The sequence below is a fragment of the Sorex araneus genome, chromosome 10 (assembly GCF_027595985.1).
Source record: "Sorex araneus isolate mSorAra2 chromosome 10, mSorAra2.pri, whole genome shotgun sequence".
NCBI lineage: Eukaryota > Metazoa > Chordata > Mammalia > Eulipotyphla > Soricidae > Sorex > Sorex araneus.
In genome coordinates, this window is record NC_073311.1 from 56,191,744 (window position 1) to 56,214,392 (window position 22,649).

General features: G+C 38.6%; 1 protein-coding gene across 2 annotated transcripts in view; it reads right to left on the reverse strand.

The window, feature by feature from the left end:
- EPS8 (epidermal growth factor receptor pathway substrate 8) overlaps positions 1–22,649 on the reverse strand; it is a 183,128-nt gene that overhangs the window by 160,032 nt on the left and 447 nt on the right. The gene's annotated exons all lie outside the window — the stretch shown is intronic.

Below are 22,649 nucleotides of genomic sequence, written 5' to 3' on the forward strand. Positions count from 1 at the left end.
ATGTTATGCCATTCCTCCATCAATCTAAAGTATCAATTCTACCTTTGTAAGTTTCATTAGCACTTATTAAAGTAAAAGGCATCCTTGTTTACATATAACATAAAAGAAAAAATGTACTTTCATGAAAATAAGAGATTTACTGAATATAAGTATAATAAGCAGACTAACATTATATTGATCAATTTTCAGAAAATGAAATAAATCTGGTATAAAATACTTTGTTGGAAAAAATTTGAATAAAATATTTTCATAGAAATAAATATATGAGGAAAGCAAAATAATTTCAAGACATATATAAAATGCATTCATGATTCAAAATAATTTTTATAAAATTATTCTACACATGCCATGAGAACACTCAAGATTCTACTGAATTTCTCCTTTTACAATGGAAATCTCTAAATAGCAATCATGTTTTCAGTCCTTTGTCTATTGAGCATCCACCACCAGAATCTGAGTACAAAGTAAAATGAAATTGAGCACAGCACAAAATTCCCTGAGCTTCCTGACCAAACCACATTTCATTGTTTTTCAAATATTTTTGCAGGTATATATGTTTTAGCATTAGGAATTGAATAATAACCCAAAATCCAGTGCCATAATTTTTTGTAAATTTCATATTACTAATTCAATTTTAATCATTATAAAACCTAAATCAAGAATACATAATAATTCCCTAACAAGCACCAGTAAACCCAACTCGTTTTACCAAAGAAAAATACATAAAGATAAATTAGAACATTATTCACTTTATTAAAAAAAATCATAACTACAAGGGATCTTGGTAAAACAAACACTGAGGCATGGATTTTGGGCCCTTTTCATAAGGGTTCAGTTAATACAAATAGCTGACAGATCTGTCATCTTCAGAGATTTATGTGTTGCATAATAAACCATGAAAACTCTGCTCGAATGACAGAATGGAAAGGACGAAGAAGGAAAATCTTAAACTGAAATATTCTCACTGCAGTGCAGTAAGCTATAAAGTACTTTAAAACAATGGTTCACTTATTAAATTGGTGTAATGTCTGAAGGGAATAATCATAGCCCACATTTGAAAGACTAAGAACTTGAAAAACAGGCATGTTTGCCAAGAGGTTTTATCCTAAATAATAGAGTACATTCTGATTGTCTCCACGATTAAACTTTCTCAGAGCATCTCAAATTTAGGCTGAGTAAAAACTGTGGCCAGTGTTTTAATCTCCCTCTTCAGATAGAGACTTGAGTGGTCACTGGTACAGAACTCATGATGGGACTCACAAGATAGAAACGCATTTATTCCAGCATTTCACAAGCACATCGAAAGCTTCCAGTTCCCACAAAAGCCCCATCCCAGACTGATCCAAACGTAAGCTATGCAGATTTCCTTGAAGATGTTTAGACAACTAGAAAGAGGTAAGACATCTGTGATTCTGAGTGAGTGTGTGTGTGTGTGTGTGTGTGTGAGAGAGAGAGAGAGAGAGAGAGAGAGAGAGAGAGTGTGTGTGTGTGTATGGTTCATGATACAAACAAATATCAAAAATATTCTGAGAAAGCACTGTAGCATTGTCATCCCATTGTTTATAGATTTGCTCGAGCGGGCACCAGTAACATCTCTATTTGAGACTTGTTACTGTTTTTGGCATATCGAATACACTATGGGTAGCTTGCTAGGCTCTGCCGTGAATGCGGGATGTTCTCAGTAGCTTGCCGGGCTCTCCGAGAAGGATGGAGAAACTGAACCCGGGTTGGCTGCACGCAAGGCAAATACCCTACCCACTATACTATGGCTCCAGTCCTGAGAAAGCATATGGAAGAAATACTAGAATAGTATAGCTCTAATCCAACAAATCAAAATAATGTTTTGTCACCTTAAGAAGAGCAAAACTGTCTTATCATGGGATAACTTTTGACCTGCATACATTCCACTTTGTTGGTTTAACTTCACAAATGTGTAACCATCATTCTCTAATTCAGATCATAGGATTCAAACTGAAACAGGAATCAATTTATCAGTAATTTGACTTTGGGTAATAGTTAGAATAAAAGTCACACAAAACAAAGTTTAAAAACACAAAATGTAAGTTCAGAAAGCTAAAAAAAGATAAACTAACTTAATCACTTTATCTTCTAGGAAGAGAAGTTCTACACCTGAACCAAAAAAAGAAAGGAGATTTAAAATATTTTTAAACAGTACCCTCTCATGGGGAAGGAGAAAAGGGATTGATTAAACCTGAAAAAGCAGAAGGACTAGTATTCAAGAGCTATGACAACCTATGAGTAGGATACAATTCTCATGTTCCCAGGGTTTATGTCTCACTCCTATTAGGAAAATAAAAAAACTTTAGCCACTATAATTCCACGTCAATTCAGATCAGTTGAGGATTAAATCAAATCTGCAATCTCAACTGAGGACATGTATTTTAGAATGCTTTGGGATAACATACTTTCAGTGTAAGACTTCTGCTCAACACTCACTCAAGATAGGTATGTTATAGACTCCACAATAAGCCAGGTTCTGTTTTAACATTAGACAAAAGTTGTTCTAATTTGGGGGGCCAGGGGGAGGTCAGAGAGATAATTAAAAGGTTCAGTTCAGTCTCCAATACCATAAGGTCCACTGAGCACTATCACCAGGGATAGCTCTGAATTCCCTGAGTGCTGCTAAAGTGAACCAGGTAATTCCCAACACCACACGTCCAGGAAGCCCTGCATCCTCAGCCCCACCAGCTAAGTACATCAGATGGGGCTTCCAAGCCTCCAAGCATGTCATGAAGCCCCCCCGTATCCCAATTAAAAATAAGTAAGTTTAAATATATAATATATATACACACATATGTTTACACAATGAGTTATAAACATAACCAAACAACAAGTAGCTTATGAGTACTACAAGTCATATAATCAATAATTCTACTCATGCAGTTTTTCCACATAAATGATTGTTTTTTTGATAGAAGTAGCACTTAAGCTAGGCTGGACTCAGTGGTGGGGCACAAGCTTCATATGGGTAAGGCCCGAGTCCACTTCCTATCACACACACACAGAGTCGCTCTTAAAAGAACATTTTCTAAATTAATTTCTTTCCATTAGTATACAAATTGAAAATACATGTTGCAATAGTTCATTTATTTGTAAAGTATTTTATAAGACACAAATAAGCCAGTTAACAGTCTTCTTTAAGTCTCTACTGCAATTTTGAATAAAACATAACCATTTCCCTTTTCTCCCAGATTTATCAAGATATAGTCGACATAAAATTTTGTTAAATTATACAGCATAATGCACACATATATGAAAATTGCCTACAAGAATAACAATATACCTAAAAGAAGAATAACAATATACCTAAAAGACCTCATATCATTACCTTTTTTGGTTGTATTGTGAGAATATTTAAGATCTGACTCTCAGCAACTTTCAGTGTAAATAAAATTGTTAACAACAATCAAAATACTCTATCAGAACCATAGAGTTCACCCATCCTATAGCTAGATATTTGTGCCCTTCACCCAACATCATATCCCCATTTTCCAACACCCTTAGGTTGTGACTCATAACCAATTTCAGGGGTTGGTTTATGATTAGACAATGTTATAACAAGTATAATGTGTTATTAACGTTCTTTAAGTATACTGAGATATTTTGCATTCTTTAGCCTGTGTGTGTTATATAAAATGTCACAGTACATAAAATGTGCATATACTTTTTTCTCTCTTCCCAGCCTGTCTGTTCTTTGCTGACATCACTGTGTATATGCCCTTTGTATATTACTTTCACCTTCTATTTTCTTCCTTCTGGTACACTCTGGGGTTAAATTAAAGCTAACCAAGGTCATTCTAAAGCTGTGCCTGCCAAGTGTTGTACCTGCAATGTGAAAAAATTATTGTATTTATTATCACTTTAATCATTTTATACACCTCCCTCATTCCTTAATTTATCTTGGCCATGGAAGATCACCTTACTATCATCTGTATCCCTAATGCCTTGTACTAGCACTAATAAGAAATTTTGAATTTCTTATTCATTTTGAATGAATAAATTTTCAACTGCTCGATCAAGTTCAAGAGAGCACTAGTGGCACATCAGTATAGTCATACACAAAGGCTTAGATATTATGATTTATCCACAATGAGTTACTTGTATAACTAAGGACAAGTCACTTGACTTATCTTGGTTTTACTTTATTCATTGGCAAGATAAAATAGTTGATGCATACACCTATAAATCAAATATATTTTGATGTGCTTTATCATCTATTTTGATTACTCACAGGTCACTTTTTTAATAACTGAGATTTCTCAAATAATTGAGATAACAAATTAAGTCATCTTAATATCAGATAAAAATATTGGATAACATGATAGGGCTTTTCTTTTTTTTTTTTAAGTGGGAAGGCGAGTTATGAAGGGTGGTGCCAAGAAGCAAAAGATTAGAATTAAAACATTGTTATTATGACCCAATGCCAGAAGTTTATCAAAATCCAAAGGCTTACTATTAAAACAAATACAATGTGGTATACTTGTAAATTATATGTGGTAAGTTTCACAATGATAGAAGGGATGCTAAGAGACATGTTTCCAGAATCTGAAAGGCAATCAAGGGCCCTTTATGGCATAAAACATGAAAGAACGGAAAAAGAGAGGTAAATAGAGGGGTTAGAGAGAGAGAGATAAGAGGGGTGAAGGAGCTTGGCTTACATGCAACTGACCCCAGTTCAATCCCCAAACTACATGGTTCTCCAAGCATAGCTGATAGCAACCCCAGGGTTCCTTTAGTTATGACCCAAATGCCTCTTCAAAAAAGAGTGAGTAGAAGTCAGACACTGTAGGTAACTGTCCACCTCACAATTTCACCTCCAGAATGCACTAGAACAGGGAGGGGAAAAAATGACAGGGAACAACTGACTCATGCTGGGCTTTTCTATCATACTTGATATGACAGAGGAGAGACAGAATCTCACTAGATCAAGTGAATCTAATTCTATATTCTTCAATGAATATAGTAAAACAAAGTCTGAATGCAAACACGGCACCCAAAGTTAAGCGAAGGCACAAGAACTACAAAGATGATTTATTTGGATACATGTTCTATCTTCCAATGTTCATGGACTAGAGAGGAAAAGTACATAAAAGGTAACAGTTAGTACTTTAAAGCATACATGAGACACTACCAGACACAAAGAAGTGGCTGGTTTTTCCGAGAATGTGACCTTTAAACCAAATGAAAGATAGTATAGATAAGATGGCACAGACAGGAAATGCCAGAAAAAGGGAACAGCATGTGCCAAGTTACAGAAGCATGAAGGCAGGGGAACAATGATTATGATTACAGTTGTGGCATACAAGAATCACAGGGCGAGGGGCCCGAGAGCTCAATGGGCTGAGCACATGCTCTTCATACAGGAGGCCTGGATTTGTTTTTCAGCATGTCTGTGCCCCTGGGTACCACATGATCCCCTAAGCACTAAACCCAGAAGTAGGCCCTGTACACCAGTTGGACAGTTGTGATTTTGTCAAAAAAAGTTCCCAAACTTACCTGGCCTATGCCCTCTTACGGAATTAAATATATATATATATATAACATATATATATATATATATATATATATTCAGCCCCCACCCCTTGGAAATCTTTTTTAAGCAAGCAAACAAAGTGCACTCCAATCGGGCAGGCTATAAACAGCACCCTGGTTCACTCTAGCACCACGTAGAAAGGGTGAGGCTGGAAAACACCAGTCTACAGGGTCTGGTTGGGTGCCACTCTAAGGGAGCATCGGACTATAATAAATATATGGGAGCCAATGAAGTTTTAAACAAGGTACTTACACATAACAGTGAAAAAAGGAAAGAGGAAGTGCCTTGTTGGTAATTTTAGAGTAAGAGACCAGAGGGTTTGATAACTGGTCATTCCCAGTGGATATGGGAGAGAAGGGAGTCCAGAAGGATTCACAGAACCCTGATGTTAAGATCTAGCAAACTGTGGTCCTGATAACAGGAACAGGTAAGGAAAGGGAAGCAGGTTAGGGAAAAGGCAACAAATATATCGAGAAATGTAAAGCAAAATAGCTATGTTTGAGTACAGTGAGAAATAATAGAGCTGTTTTTGGAAAACAATATGGACATTTCTTCAAAAACTAGAAATTGAGCTCCATATACCCCACAATACTACTTCTGGGAATATATCCCAAGGGTTCAAAAAAGCACAGTAGAAATGACAACTGCACCTGTATGTTCATTGCAGCACTGTTTACAATAGCCAGAATCTGGAAACAACCTGAATGCCCGAGAACAGATGACTGGTTAAAGAATCTTTGATACATCTACACAACGGAATACTATGCAGCTGTTAGGAGAGATGAAGTCATGAAATTTGCTTATAAGTGGACAGACATGGAGAGTATCATGCTAAGTGAAATGAGTCAGAAAGAGAGGGACAGACACAGAAGGACCACTCATTTATGGAATATAAAATAACATAATATGAGACTGACATCCAAGGAGAGTAGACACAAGGGCTGGAAATATTGCCCCATAGTCAGAAGCCTGTCTCATTAGCTGGGGGAGAAGGCAGCTGGAATAGAGAAGGGATCATTAAGACAATGATGGTTGGAGGAATCGTTTGGGACGGGAGATGTGTGCTGAAAACACATAGATAAACATGATAACTTCTCAGTATCTGTACTGCAAACCATAATCCCCAAAAGTAGAGAGAGAGAGAGTATGGGGTAAACTGTCTGCCACAGAGACAGGGGAGGATTGAAGTGGGGGATACTGGGACATTGTGCATTGGTGGAGGGATGCGTGTTTGATCCTTGTATGATTGAAATTCAAACATGAAAGCTTATAACTGCATCTCACGATAAAAGAAAGGAGGGAGGGAGGGAGGGAGGGAGGGAGGGAGGGAGGGAGGGAGGGAGGGAGAAAGGAAGGGAGGAAGGGAGGAAGGAAGGAAGGAAGGAAGGAAGGAAGGAAGGAAGGAAGGAAGGAAGGAAGGAAGGAAGGAAGGAAGGAAGGGAGGGAGGGAGGGAGGGAGGGAGGGAGGGAGGGAGGGAGGGAGGGAGGAAGGGAGGGAGGGAGGGTTGGAGCTCAAGAGAAGGGTATCAGCTAAAGAGGTGAGTGTTCTAGTTGAAACAATGAATGAGTGAAGTCAACTTGGAAAATGATAAAGCCTGAAATGACATGGGAGTTTTAAAAAGGCACTCCAGAAAACTGGGAAACTTTTCCATTTGTGATTATTCAGGTTATGATCAAAACCATTAACTTAGGTAACAGAGAACAGTGACTAACTCCACTATCAATATTGGGAGCTGGAGCTTCCTTGAGAAAATCATCCCCTGGGAACAATAAATGGCTAATGAAGTCAAAGTACTATGTAAATCAGGAAAAATAGCACCACTAGAGTCAAAGGAACACACACACATACACACACACACACACACACACACACACGGAGGGGGGGAACATCCGTGATTATTATAAGTAATAAACTAAATACTGGAAACTCTAGGCAATGAAAATTCAATAAGGGACAAAAGACATTATCCATATCCTCTAAGAGCTTACAAGTAAATGCTACAAAAAAATCAAGATTTTAAAACAGAACTAAACTAAACATTTCTTTTTGATATGGTTTTTGTAAGATATATTATAGATGACTTAGACATGGGAGTTCAGACACTAGACAACAGTGAGTTGACTAAGAAAGTGAGCAAGAGGAAACAATAGTCACTAACTAGTCAAGAATGTTAGCAGCCATATAACATTAAAAGAGGAATGTCCAAGTAAGCATAACACCAACACAAGGGTCAAATGAACTTCCAAGAGATCAGTCACAGTGTACATGCTTTGATATAGTCATGGACACACAAGAATGGTATTTTTAAACTGATTCCATGACACATATTTAAAAGAGACAACAATCTAAATTATTTAAGGCACACTGCAATCTTACTACTTGAGAGTATTAATGATTCTCTTACTACAATTAAAGACAAGGCAAACATTACAAGGTGAAGGTGAGGTCAAAGAAGCTCTCTCGATCATCCTCAGAAAATAGACAATACATGAGATATCTTCATATAATCTAGTACCACTAGAGATATGAATCAGATCAACTACCTGTTCGAATAAAATGGATGAAGTGAAATGTTTTTAGAACTGGGATTAACAGCCCATTCAAGACTTGATGCACTGTGGTAAGAACATGGTGTGGGTGGGGGCAAAGCATGATATTATAGGACCACATAAGTATTCTGATTATATGATGTATTTATTAGGTAAAAAAAAAGTGGGATCCAAGGAAACCTAGCTGACACAAATGTGTATCAGTTTTGTAATACATAAATGTGTATCAATTTTGTAAATCCCAGCATAAATTCTTTTTGTTTTGGGGTCTTTTGTCTGGGGGCTATACCCATCAGTGCTCAAGGCTTACTTGTGGTTTTAAGCTCAAAGATAACTCATGGTGGGCATGGGGACCTTTTTGGGTGCTTGGGATTAAACCTGGGTTTAAGGCAAGGCCGGTGCCCTGTCCACTGTACTACAGTTCCAACCCCTCAGTACAACATATTTCAACACAGTATAACATGGACCATATATAAGCTGTGAGAAGGAGAAAATACATATTCCTATCTATGTCTAGCTAGCACATATAGAGACAAGATGGCAAGCTAAAGTCAGTGTTCAGACAAATGGATCCATCTCTGTCACTGTCACTGTCATCCTATTGTTCATAGATTTGCTCAAGTGGGCACCAGTAACATCACCATTGTGAGACTTGTAGTTACTGTTTTTGGCATATCGAATACTCCACAGGTAATTTGCCAGGCTTTGCCATGTGGGTGGGATACTCTCGGTAGCTTTTCAGGATCTCTGAGAGGGACGGAGGAATTGAACCCGAGTTGGCCGCATGCAAGGCAAAAAGCCCTACCCACTGTGCTATCAATCCAGTTGGATCCATCTCAGTAACTAAAATTCTCATGATTGCAGTAACATTTATAACATTTCTAAAAAAGAATGAAAATCTTATGTGACTTTAATCAACAATCAATTACATGTACTCATAAGTACTTAACAGGAGAAAAACGATCTCATCTTATTTAAATAGTTGGGTACATGGTACCAAAAACACAAACTAATTTACTTCAGAAGAAAAGCATAAAAATAATTTCAACGTCTTTTTCAGCACATACTATCTTATACTTTAAAAGTCTTCCAAAATACTGTTTTGTTGTTTTTAGTGGTGTTTAGTTCTGTTCTGTTTTTAAGAAAAACTCTGGTAATAATTAGCTTAAGACACATAAATAACTAAATGGAGAAATAATGAATTAAGTTTTCTTTCAGAACAAAAATGCATAGTTCTATGGTATGGATTTGGCCAAACCACAGAGATGGATTTATGGATGGCCGTCCCTCCTCTTTTTCCCCACCCTCTAAACTTGTACACAAGTCTACTGTTACTTAAGCTAACAGCATATGGCTATAACTCTCCAGTTAGACAGACAGAGCTAGGAAAATTAGGTCACAGGGTTGCTGGGGAAATCCAATCATCTGTCTAGAAAGTTCCTCCTCCACGTAATACGCTGGCAATATGCAAGATCAAGAAAAGGTCAGCAGGGCATTCTATAAGGACTATGAAAATATTTAACCCAAATCACCAAATATGGGGAAACTCGGGCATTCTTATCTTTCTACAGCCAGCAGAGTAATCAACGCACTGATGTATATTTACTAAGAGCCTTCTTTGTACAGAAATGGTTATTTTTTTACATAGTGTTAAACATGGCCCAATCCACATATTCCAGCTCAGGCTTTTAAGACGATTCTTGATCCTGTTACCAAACAAAGCTCTCTGCAATGTAAATAAAGATGATTTTGAAAATAGTTATGAATCTTTCATTCATAGTAGCTAACTAGAAGCACATGAGCCAACCCCATTGTGGGGCTCCTTTCAATGGTGCGTAATCTGAGAGGTGTGTTAGAAAGCATTTGGCTCCACTAAAGAGGAAACATCCTCATTCTTCTTCCTTGTAAGCAAAATGCAAATGCAGTATACTTTTTGAAAACTTCAAGACTTTTCTGAAAGTCTTAAAGTTACCCACATTCCAAAACCAAGATAAGAGATATTTCATCATCTGTGAAGATTAACACTTTACAACCAGACTTAAGTCTTTAGTATGACTTCATTTTATGAATAGTTTCTTCATTCCTAAGATTTTCCAAGAAAAAAAAATTAAGCACTATCTATAAAAGTAACACAAACCATACATGTCTGATCTGAGCTTGAATTAACTTTAATAGCTGAAAGTGTTTCAAAAGGAGTAATGGTAAACTATAACTTTTCCCAAAGCTGTTTATAAATAACAAATGTGTATAACAAATGCTCCTAAAATTATGCATAATTTGGAAAGATTTTATAAATCTACTATGTCAGTAATCACAAAAAACTACAAAATATCAAAATTCTCACTGAGAAATTAGAGAAATTAAACGAGGAAAGAAGGGAAAGGTGAGGAAAGTATCCTTTATTGCTCTCATTTTTCACCTTTTACTTAGAATTTGGCACTTCTTTTAAGTTTTTATGCTTCTTTTAGCTTAGGATTCTAATACTGTGGAATAATGATCAAAAACAATACCGCCCGGGGCTGGAGAGATAGCACAGCGGGTAGGGCGTTTGCCTTGCACGCGGCCGACCCGGGTTCAAATCCCAGCATCCCATATGGTCCCCTGAGCACGGCCAGGGGTGATTCTTGAGTGCATAGCCAGGAGTAACCCCTGTGCATCGCCAGGTGTGACCCAAAAAGCAAAAAAAAAAAAAAAAAAAACAATACCGCCCACCTTTTCACATTATACCTTCATGACTGAGCAATGTGCCTATCATTTAATATAGTTATGGAAGCAAATAGCTCGAATAGATAAGGCTGTGTTGACTTAAGTGAAACAGCCTATCACAGTTTAGCCAAACCCTAATCCTCCAGACTATCTCATATGAAATGGAACAAGTAAGATCTTTGTTATGTCATCACCATAACAAAGAAAACTCTTCTCCCCTGCAAAGGACAGTTCAATCTACATTTTGGTGTATTCTTTATGTACTGTGTACACATCATCTACAATTTTCCTTTAACAAGAAAACTTTACTCAATGACTGCTGTGGTTGACAGCAGCAACAAAACCTTAAGAGTGTAACTAGCCAAGGGAGAAAAGGAAACTGAAATCATCACAGCTAGGCATTCTTAAAAAGCTCTTTTCCATTATTTATCAGATTCTGCCAACACTAGTTCTCCTAATCATTTTATCTCTTTACCCAACTGCTTGAAGTCTTTTCTTTTGATCACCTAAAAGCTTTTGAAAATTATCAATTAATACAAAATTTTGCTGGCACTCATAGGGTTAAATCATCCCATAACTTCAAGTCTTTTATTCTATAATACAAAACATACTTCAAATTTTCCACTCACTAGCAGAGAGGGAAAATGGAAGTAACTAAAGGTAACAGAGGAAAGTAAGGTACATTGGAGATTAAAACGAAGGGTCTTAATTTCTGTATGAAGACACCTTTGCAAAGCCAGGGAAATTCTGTATTTTCTTTTAAGTATATGGCTTCCCTTGACATACATTTTGGATTCATCTTATAAAGTCCCCTACAACATTAACCTTTGAAACATGGCATATATTGAATACACAAACAATACATTATGGATCTTTGTTATTTAGTACAAAAACCAAATGGTGTTATGAAGTTATAGTCATTCCAAATGTATTTACTCTGGACAAGATTTCATTATCTTCATAATGAGCCTTTACTATTTCCAAAATAATTAACTTACTACCCAAATAAAATGAAGGTTATGAGCGCCTCAATCACTCCTTTGTTTCCAATCTCCTAGCAGCCTAAACATCACCTTCACTGTCCTCACGCCATGAATGTCCCCTTTATTCTGATTTCCCTGGCCAAGTCTGCAATCTCACCAAGTAGTGAGAACGAGTCAGAATGGTAACTGGAAAGATAACAAACTTAAGAAAGACTTTTTTTTTTTTACCTGAAGTCTTTTGAGGGTTGGAAAAAACTGCCAAAAGCTGGAACTGGAGGGAGGGGGCAGGGAGGAAAGAAACAGGAAGGACAGGGGGTGGAGAAGGAAAATCTCCATGGTCATTGATCTGCTCGAGATCGAAGTCAACTAAACTGTTTATTTCAAGATATCTGGAAAGTGGAAAACCTCAGAATAAAGTTCAACAATGGGAAACACGGCCAAGCATCAGGATGTTACAGTAAGCTGCGCTGAAATCTTTCTGTCTGGAGGGTGAGTGATATTACTACACTTGCCTTGCACTCAGCAAATCAGGGTTCAATTTCCCACCCCTCACATAGTCTCCCAAGCACTCCAGGAGTGATTCCCTGAGCACAGAGCCAGGAGTGAGCCCTGATAACCTCTGGGTATGGCCCAGAAACAAATACAAAAACAAAACTTTTATTTTAATAATTTGGAGAAAACCTTGAAAATCAAAATAATAAAAAAAAAAAGCTTATGTTCTAAACCCTTAGTTTTGTAATTCTACAAAGATAACAAGTCACTAAGATACAAAAATATCAAATGATTCTACACTTAAATATTTCTTCATCTGCTTGGGGTGGGTGGTTACATTCAAGCAGTGCTCAGGAGCCCAGGGCCCTCCCTGCTATTCTCAGACACTGAGCGGTTCCATGCAAGAAGCAGGCGCTGTAATGCTGTCCAGGACCTGTGGTGCTGGGAATTATCTGGAACAAACCAGAGGGGCTCAAAGGACAACCGGGAGCCTATAGAGCTACATACAGTGATGTTCGTGGGACCCTGTGGGGCTAGGGACTGAACTATCTATTGTACTCTGTATTGTACTATCTCTCAGGCCCCTTTAAATAATTATTTTTATGTGATTATATGTGCGCTGTTGTTCAAGTTTGGACACCATTTAACAGTCATTTAATAGAAGTGATAATATTTTAAGCAGGCAGGCACTACCCTGGTGTATGGTCAACACTAGATCAATCCCCATACCACACGGTCCCCCAGACACAGCCGAAAGTGAGCACCAAGCACAGAGCCAGGAGTTGCTCCCAAGCACCACTGGATATTACCTCAAAACAAAAACACAAACTAAAAATAAGACCTTAAACAAATCTGTGAACTACTAAAGGGCTATTTTCTTCTTAAGTAAAAACACCTCCTATAGATTTTTCCCCCCTCATTTCTTTGTTCCTTTTCCTCTTCCTTTATATGAAAAATTTGAATTTTCAGCTGTGGAACTCAGATCATTTACCAACTCATTTTTAATTTTTTTAGCCAATTCCTAACGTGTCAGGTTTTGCTAAAAATTCTAATTGGCTCGATTCTAATTGTCTCCTTTGCCGGGCAGCACGCTCTGAACTTGCTAGCTATCCTACTCAACGTAAGAACAGTTTCAAACAGGGCTTCCGATTTCACCCCAAACACACAAGTCCTCTTCCATTTCATTTTGGGCTGGAGATGGACCCCGGGGACCAAGAAGCATGTGAAGCAAGTGTTCTACAGCTAAGCTGCATCCCAGTGCCACAAGTCCGCTTTCTTAGGAAGACCACTGGAGCATCACAAGACTGAACAGGAACACAAGAATGTATCTACTACATGAAGGACTATATTTAGAAAGTCACATGAATTTTTTTTAAAAGACCCATGCAATTCTTGAAACAGGTCTGTTATCTGTTTTCTCTTTTACGATAGCGTTATGAATGCCCCACTGTAACTAATAAAAACAAAACACAGGGTCATTGAGTCCTTTCTAAGAATCCCGGGGCTCTGCTGCTGACCGCCCTGCCCACCCATTGGGAACTCCGCAAGCCAGATAATCTCCCTGCCTGGAACACCCTGGAATCCCATCTCACAGTCTCGTTCTTGGCCTCAAAAGCTGATCCTAGAAAACCCAAAAATCACATCCCCCCATAAACACTTTCTGAATCCACAGTCCAGCCACGGTCAGTTTCTCTTCTCCTCTGTGTGGGGATATGAATGTTTTTGCTTCTATTTTTTACATATATATATGTATATATATATATATATCTTATGCAACAGCTGAGTCAAAGGGTACTAACTATCATTTTCAGGTTTAGATAGAACCTGGACAGAGAGGCTCTGTGAAGAAGCACTCTTTCCCCTCTAACAAAGGCTAAACAGAACCCTGCCAACTGGATGGCAGTAAAAGCCAACTTTGCTCAACAACCATTTTATAATGGTGTTGTCTATTCATGTGCTGTGCTTATGAATAATTGAGATTAAGTTCCCCCAAGAAACGTGTAATTCAGAAGGGGAAATGGTTAAATTGGCAAACACTACCATTACGTTTTTTTTTTATAATCTCTCCCAGTTTTCACTTCTTAAAGAAACTTCATTCATCACAAATATCTTCTAATATCTCATCCTTCTAGGTCAATGGAATGAGGGTGGGGTAATAAAAAAAAAGTTTAAGTGGTATAAGATTTTTTATGATTCTCACACACAACCTCTGGGTTACTCCCATTTAGGCTGGCAATCATCTAAAGCAGTGTGTGGTATTTTAAAAACAACAAAATATAATCAGGGACATACTCATACCACTCTTGCATGTTTTCCTTTATATCAGAAAGCATGGCCAATGGGGCCAATGGGGTTTTGAACTGAGAGATCAGAGCTCCCATCCCAAATGGCCCTTCCCCGCAGGTGGACCAAGAAACAAGCCATTCTGGCTTTCTGAGTTTACTGACCTATAATCTGGAACTGAGAAGGAATATCATACAGGGCCCTGTTAAGAGTTAAAAGAGGACTAGAGAGAGAGAGTATAGGAGGTAAGGAGCAATTCAACCACCTCAGTTCTCTGCTCAGCACTACATCTGGTCCACACCAATTGGTGTGACCCAAACCATCCACACAAACGCTCTCAATAAAAGACTTAAAAGAGATTTTGAATCTAGCAACTGCCACCAAAATAATAATAATAAAATTGCTGGTTGATATGTCAGATCTCTTTGATGCTTTTTTTTAATGGTCACTGGGATGTAACAATATAAATAAATCTTGTCCTACTGTCAGTAACAAACATTTGCCAAAAGAAATGTATCCCCAAAAAAGTCACCTGTGACACAGGAGTAGCATGAGATACATCATCTACCTCTTCTCAGCATACAATTTGTCAGTTTCTTATTCCAAATCCCCTTTATGAAAAATAAAACTATACGATTCTCCAGCAATAGTTTTTAAGAGTTGACAAGTGTCACCTTCTATCAACATTCCATTTTCCACAAGGAAGAATCTCCAGGAACTCACCAAGAATCTCCAGGAACTCACCATGAAACCAACAAGGGCAAACTACAAATTCAGGATCTGGAGGTGAATTTAGTATACAGACGCCTTGGTCCTCTTAAGTTTTATGAGATTTTGGTGGATGAATCCCAAACATTCCTTACGGCCCTTGTCAGTTCTGACTCAGAATGGGAGGAAGGCCTAGGCTAGTTTCTCATTTCTTCCCGGACTTCCCTAACTTTAGAGTTGAAATTGGTTATGGGTTCTGGGGGTTATTGGTTAAGTGACAAAGAGTGTTACTTAAGAGTCTGATTCAGCTGGGTCCCTTGGGTAGGAACAGTCCAATACAAAAAGTAGATGGCTTTGGATTTCATGCAATTTTTGGAGACCTTAGGACTTCTCTCATGGTTACAAATTTCAGGAGACTGGGGACTGCCTTCTTTTGTTCACTACATAATGCTTCGCTCTCAGTCATCTTGTACAATATATATAGTACATATTTAATAAGTATTTGTAAGTGAATGCAAAATGAACCAAGGATGACTCAGAAACAGCCTGAACTTCCCAAAGGTATATATCTAGTGGAAGTACACTGCTGTAAAACCGTATCTCTGGGTGAGAGTAAACCAGCCTCAGCTCTGCAATCAATCATATGGCTGGTTCCCTTTTAAAAAATGTGGGTTTTAGGAGCTGGAGCTTGCCTTGCATGCAGCCAACTCAGGTTCAATCTCTGGCATTCCATATGGTCCTCTGAGCATTGCTAGGAGTGATTTCTGGGGGCAGAACCAAGTATAATTCCTCAGCACGCCCCCCCCCAAACAAAACAAAATAAATGGATCTTCTGCAATGTCCTTTAGGATTTTTGTAGCAATAATAAAGTGATAGCACAGCGGTTGGGCTTTCGCCTTTCACGAGGCCGACCCGTGTTCGATTCCTCTGCCCCTCTCAGAGAGCCCGGCAAACTACCGAGAGTATAAAGCCCACATGGCACAGCCTGGCAAGCTACCCGTGCGTATTGGATATGCCAAAAACAGGAACAAGTCTCTCAATGAGAGACGTTACTGGTGCCCACTCGAACAAATCAATGAGCAACGGGATGACAGTGACAATACAATTAGAAGATACAAATCCTTATTTGGGGGGGAGAGGCCGCTGAGCTCAGAGATAACTCCTGGCAGGACTCAGGGGACCACATTGGGTGCTGAGGATCAACCAGGTTGGCCACACACAAGGCAAGTGCCCTCCCTGCAGTACTACCAGTCCAGCCCCAAAAGATACAGATCTTAGTCAGAACAAATGTCTAATAAACATACACTAACATAAAATCAAGAGATTCAACTCCTGAACACATGTTCTGAAAGACAGTTTCTAGGACTAGGGTTAATGCTCTGCACGCAAGAACCCTGGGTTCAATCCCGGACCCCACATGGTCCCCTAAGCACCAGTGGAAGTGGCTCCAAACAAAAAAACAAACACATAAATTGTCAGAAAAGAGTCACTCATACTCTTACTAAAACAAATAAAAGACACTTTCATTTCAATCCAAATTTATAGTAGTAGACTTTAAAATTCCATTTACTAGGTACTGTTACAACTAAACATCCATAGGCAATCATTATGGGCCCTTGGGAGAAATAAAAAGCAGGATAAAATCTAGGTGGATTTGGTGTTTGGGTTTTTATTTATTTAAATTTTTTTTTTTTGCTTTTTGGATCACACCTGGAGATGCACCGAGTCCTGGCTTTGCACTCAGGAATTACTCCTGGAGGTGCTAGGGAGACCATATGGGATGCTGGGAATCAAATCCGGGTCAGCGTGTGCAAGGCAAATGCCCTATCGTTTGTACTATCACTCCAGCTCCTGGGTTGAGTTTTTAAATGCAACATCAAAAACTTGTCTATGAAACTGATAGTTTAGACTTTACAAAAATAAAAACATTATGTTCTGAAAAAACACTAAAGAAAAACAGACAAACCAGACTTTGATATTTGCAAAATATCTGATAAAATACTTACAGCAAAACATAAGATTCCCCAAAAACTCAGTAAGAGATGATCCTGTTTTCAAATTTTTTCTTTTTTTATTTTTCTTTTATTTTTTGCTTTTTGGGTCACACCCGGCAATGCACAGGGGTTACTCTTCGCTCTGCACTCAGGAATCACCCCTAGCGGTGCTCAGGGGGCTATATGGGATGCTGGGAATCAAACCCAGGTCGGCCACGTGCAAGGCAAATGCCCTTCCCGCTGTGCTATTGCTCCAGCCCCTAGACAAAATTTTTAAATAGGCATCATACTAAAGAAAACATACAGAGAGAAATATTATCATGTGAAATGATATGTAATATCAGATGTGATCATAGAATAACATACTAAAGCAACAGTACGGGGTCAGAGAGATAGTAGAGCAGGCAAGGCATTTGCCTTGCATGTGACTGACCCATGATTGAACCTCTGTATTCCATATAGTCTTCCCAAGCCTACCAGGAGTGATCTCTGAGAACAGACACAGGAGTAAGCCCTAAGCACCACCAAGAGTGACCAAACAGCAAAACAAACAAACAAACAAAAAAAGCAACAGTGGAGGTACTATACAACTGTTAGAATCAATAGCAAAACTGATCATACCAAATACTATGGATGAAAACAAGTTACAGAAAATAACATTTATTGCCAGTGAAAATGCAAGTTGACATGCCCACCAAGAAAAACAGTTTGATACTAACTTACAATTCTGAACATAATCTTTACAAATGATCTGTATGCACTTCCTAAGTTATGCCCAACTAATTTGAAAATGTAATGCTTACACAAAAACTTGCCCATAAGCATTCACAGCAACCTGATCTGCAGTTATCAAAACCAGAAAGCAACCAGGAAGGCTGTCAACAAAGTAAAATAGATATCCAAACTATGATACATTTATATAGGGCTATATAGGGTCTCAATAGAGAGACAAAAAAAAAAAAGTCTGTGTGTGCACATTGCTAAGTGAGAGGAGTCAGTGTGAAGATGCTGTGTGATTCCACTTTATTATAAAAGTCTGAAAAAAGGCAAAATTAGAGATACAGTAAAAGTGCAGAGAAAAATAAGAGAATTAGAGGGTGTCATTTCTTTTGGGCTTGGGGTCACATCCAGCAGTGCTCTGGGCTTACTCCTGGATCTGCATCCAGAGATCATTCCTGGCAGGTCTGGGAGGGACCATATGTGATACTGGGGATTGAACCCTGGTCAGCCTCATGCAAGGCAAGTATCCTACTTACTGTACTATCACTCCATCTCTAGGAGGCACCTTAAAGTGTTGAATACTTTGCATATGATCGTGTGGTAACATAATGATGAACATATAAAATTATTTACTTGTCTAAACCATGGAACTTTAGAAGACAAAGAGTGAAGACTAGTGCATGTTAATGTTTTAAAAATCATCTAAAAGTTCAGGAGCACTGAAAATGGAACACAGGTTAAGACAAAAGGATCTAACCACATTATAAATATCAACAACCACCTCCCTAAAGAGCAGAGAATGGGGAGCTTCATTCACAGGAACAAAAGGAATTGCACATAAACACTGTACTCTAGTTGATAAAGTTGATTTTTCCACTTTCTACATAAGAGGTACAAGTTGCCAATCACAGTATTGTACACAAACTGACTAGAATTGAGCCACTAAGTTCAAAACATGGAAAATGGTGGAGACTCAGCTTCTTAAATTTGGAATGTGTTTACAAATAACACATTTGTAAACACAGAAAGAAGGCCAGAATGACACAGGTCAGTGGTTTTCAAGATCTCAGTGGTTTTTCAAAAGACAGAGCCAGTCCACAGGTGTAGAAAGGTTGAAAACTACTGATAATGAATAAGAAAGAGTCATCTACAGAAACTCTTGCTTCGCTTAATACAAATACAAATGGTTGTATACAGAAATGTGTACATATACAGTTTTGCGCACACATTGGTGTGGCCTGGACTAGAAGCAATGGCACCCCACAATTTACAAATCCACTGAGCACCCAGATCTTGGCTTCCAATGCCATTTCTACCATCATCAACCTCATGAATCAGATTCCTTTGAAACGGAAATATACAGCACGAGTTTAGGTCATTGCTTAATGGTTGAAAGTGATAAAACAAACCAAAAAAAGAGTCACTGGGTAAAGCTGGAATAATCAGAATAAACCAGTACTGGATTATAATCCAAACTATAAAATGTGTTTCGATGAGCTCAAATCAAAATTTTAAGAAATGGTTCTGTAACTAAAGAGAACAGAGAAATCTGCCATGACAAAGAATTCTCAGTAACTGCTATAGATCCTCCCTATCAAGGAGTACTGGAACACTCCGCTCCTGAAGTGTGGGATGGCCTGTCTGTGCAGTGACTTCCTGCTACAAGTACAATTTGGAAAGGAAGAAGGACAGAGTAATCTCTCAGTACAGTGTCCTAATGAACACTACCTCAGCCAGCGATGAAGAGCAAAGGTGAAAAATCCTGTTGGTATAAGGTGTCCTTTATGATGATACATATTTTTATTCTGTAGTTCACCTCCACACACCCCCCAAACCAAAGTACACCATAAGAAAAACAATAAACCTACCAGAAGATTTCAGAATGGGTTTAATAAACTAAATGCAATCGGAGGACGGGAGTGATAGCACAGCGGATAGGGCGTTTGCCTTGCACTCGGCCGACCCGGGTTCTATTCCCAGTATCCCATATGGTCCCTTGAGCACCGCCAGGAGTAATTCCTGAGTGCAAAGCCAGGAGTAACCCCTGTGCATCGCCAGATGTGACCCAAAAAGCAAAAAATAAAAAATAAAATAAAAAAATGCAATCGGATGGCAGTCCACTAATATATATATATATATATATATATATATATACATGTATATGTATATATTTTTTAAAAGACTGTCACCAAAAAAAAGGAGCTAAAGAAGACATGACCATAAAACATATGGTTGTTTGATCCCTGACTCACCTGGCATGCTGCACACAATCTGAGGCACTGCTATCTCTAATCCCCCCAACGCCACACAAAGTATGATGTCCTACACACAGCATCAGTCATCACAGCAAGAAAAACAAAAAGGAGAGGGACAAAATTTTTCATTTTAAAATTAAAGAAAAGTTAGAAAGGGACATTAGATTAAAAGCAAATTAACTTCACTTAATAACAATGTGCTGACCAATACTGGTTCATTAACCATAACAATACTAACATAAGATGAATTAATATGCAAAAAAATTTACTCCAGGGTACAACGGAAGTCACTGTTTATACCATGTCTGTAAATCTACACCATTTCTGTAAATCTAAAATTAATCTACAATTTAAAAATATATTTTTAAAATTCCACTTAACAATGTAGCAAGAAAACACAGAACTTAAAATGTTTGCAACTATTCTGTTACAGAATTTTTCTTAAGAAAATATTTTCAGTCACTAACAGCTGCAAACAATTTCATGCAGTAATTCCCAGCAGGCATGTAGTGAGAGATACAGTACTACAACTGAAATTCCACATTTTCCTCTTATAGTGCAGATGTCTTAGTTTCTAAGCTAACATTAACTTAGGCATTGGGATGATTCAAATAACGTTCAAATATGTTTATGCAATTCAGCAAAGCTAAACCATATTTAATAGCAAATCAAAGCTAAAATACTTATCCAGTCCAATTTCAGTATTTAAAGACAGAACTTAGAAAAAAAATTTTCTGTAGACTATATTCTTATATAGAGGGCATTTCAACTGAGCTGCTACAGAATTAAAGCAAAAGAAGCAAACAAGAAGCCAGGAAAATATAAAGTAATGGGTAGACATGTACATAAGAACAGTGTAAGAAAAAACTAAAATCTGAGAAGTATCTATAACATTGAAAGCAGAAAGTAACAAGGCATAGAAAAAAGAAAATGCTGGGAATAAAAACACAATTAAATGTTTAAATTTTATTAGAAACAAGGAAAGTGTTCAAAATGAGACATTGAACTCCCTAATAAGGAACATATGAGAATAAAGCATTTTAAAGAGATCTCGCCCTAAATGTCTTTTAAACTTAAAGTGCCCCCACTGTTAATGAAAGGCTTAAAATTACTACATAAATATATTCAATGACATTGGAAAGTGGGAGGAGAAAAATTTTACAAAGAGAATGTACTAAGTGAACAACGGTTATTTTCAGAATGAGGAAATTAAAAGCAAGTTTTTTCTTTTTTTCTTGCTATGAAGTGAATGACTAGAACTTTAAAAAGTCTATGAATTCTATATGCCTTCATTAAAGGTGTGATACATTCTATCACACTTTATTGCAGCAAGTCTATAAAGTGCATTAATTTTTTTCAAATTCTGAGTAAAAGTTTGAACTCATGTGCATAAGCATTCCACATCAGCTACCTAAGAGCTCAGCAGGTCCAGAAAATTCCAATTCTAAATAGAAAAACGTACGCTAGGTGAGAAAGGATAACCTGGAGTGTCAGATCCAAAGACCACATTGATCTCAATCACTAGATCCTAAGGATCTAAATGACACAAATCACTAGCGCACACTCTCCTACACCACGGGCACTGTGCTGACTGCTATTCTTCAATGCAGGCGTCCACCACACAGATACTTTGTTTCATGCATCTATCTCCACCCGAGGAAGCCTTCTCAGAAGCCTCGATCACCCCCTTTCCCCGATCACCCCCTTTCCCCGAAACAGAACAAAGCCAAAAAAAAAAAATGTATGCACTTGCATCTGCAACCAGATTTTTCTCTTAGTCGTCTAAGATACCCGTCATTTCTCTGAAAATCCGGAGCCAGGACTGAAACGTTTCCCGGAGCTGCATTGATGCATTTCACTGAAAGCTCTGGAGCAGGAGGGAATTCCGAGCCTGCGGCTCTAGCGCCCCGGACGTTTGTGGATTTCCCATCCATTACCCACCCGGACTCCTGCAGCGGCACTGCGGGCAGCGACGGGGAGGGAAAAGCACCCGGAGACAGAGCAGGGAAAAGCTCCCGGAGACACAGCAGCTGGTGCCCGGGTCTCACACACAGGTGGTCGCTCAGAGGAAAGGATCGGGAGTAGTGGGCTTCAGGGTGGGAACCGGGGGAGGGGGCTGAGGGGGCCGCAGCAGGCTCTACACCGGGGCGCCCTCCGCGGCCCCCCGAAGGTGCTCACTGACAAAAGACATCAGGAAGGCCATCATCTCCCGAAAAGTGAAAAAAAAAATTTTTTTTTTGGAGTGCATGAGCGAAGCCCTGCTGGGAAAGTCGAGGAATCGGGGCTGAGAAACTCTGCAAAAATCCACGAGCTCCCTGCGAGCGCGGGGAGGCGCGACGGCGGGGCCCTGGCACAGAGTGTCACTTTGGAGGGACCCCGCCGCCGCCGCCGCCGCCCGGGGTGG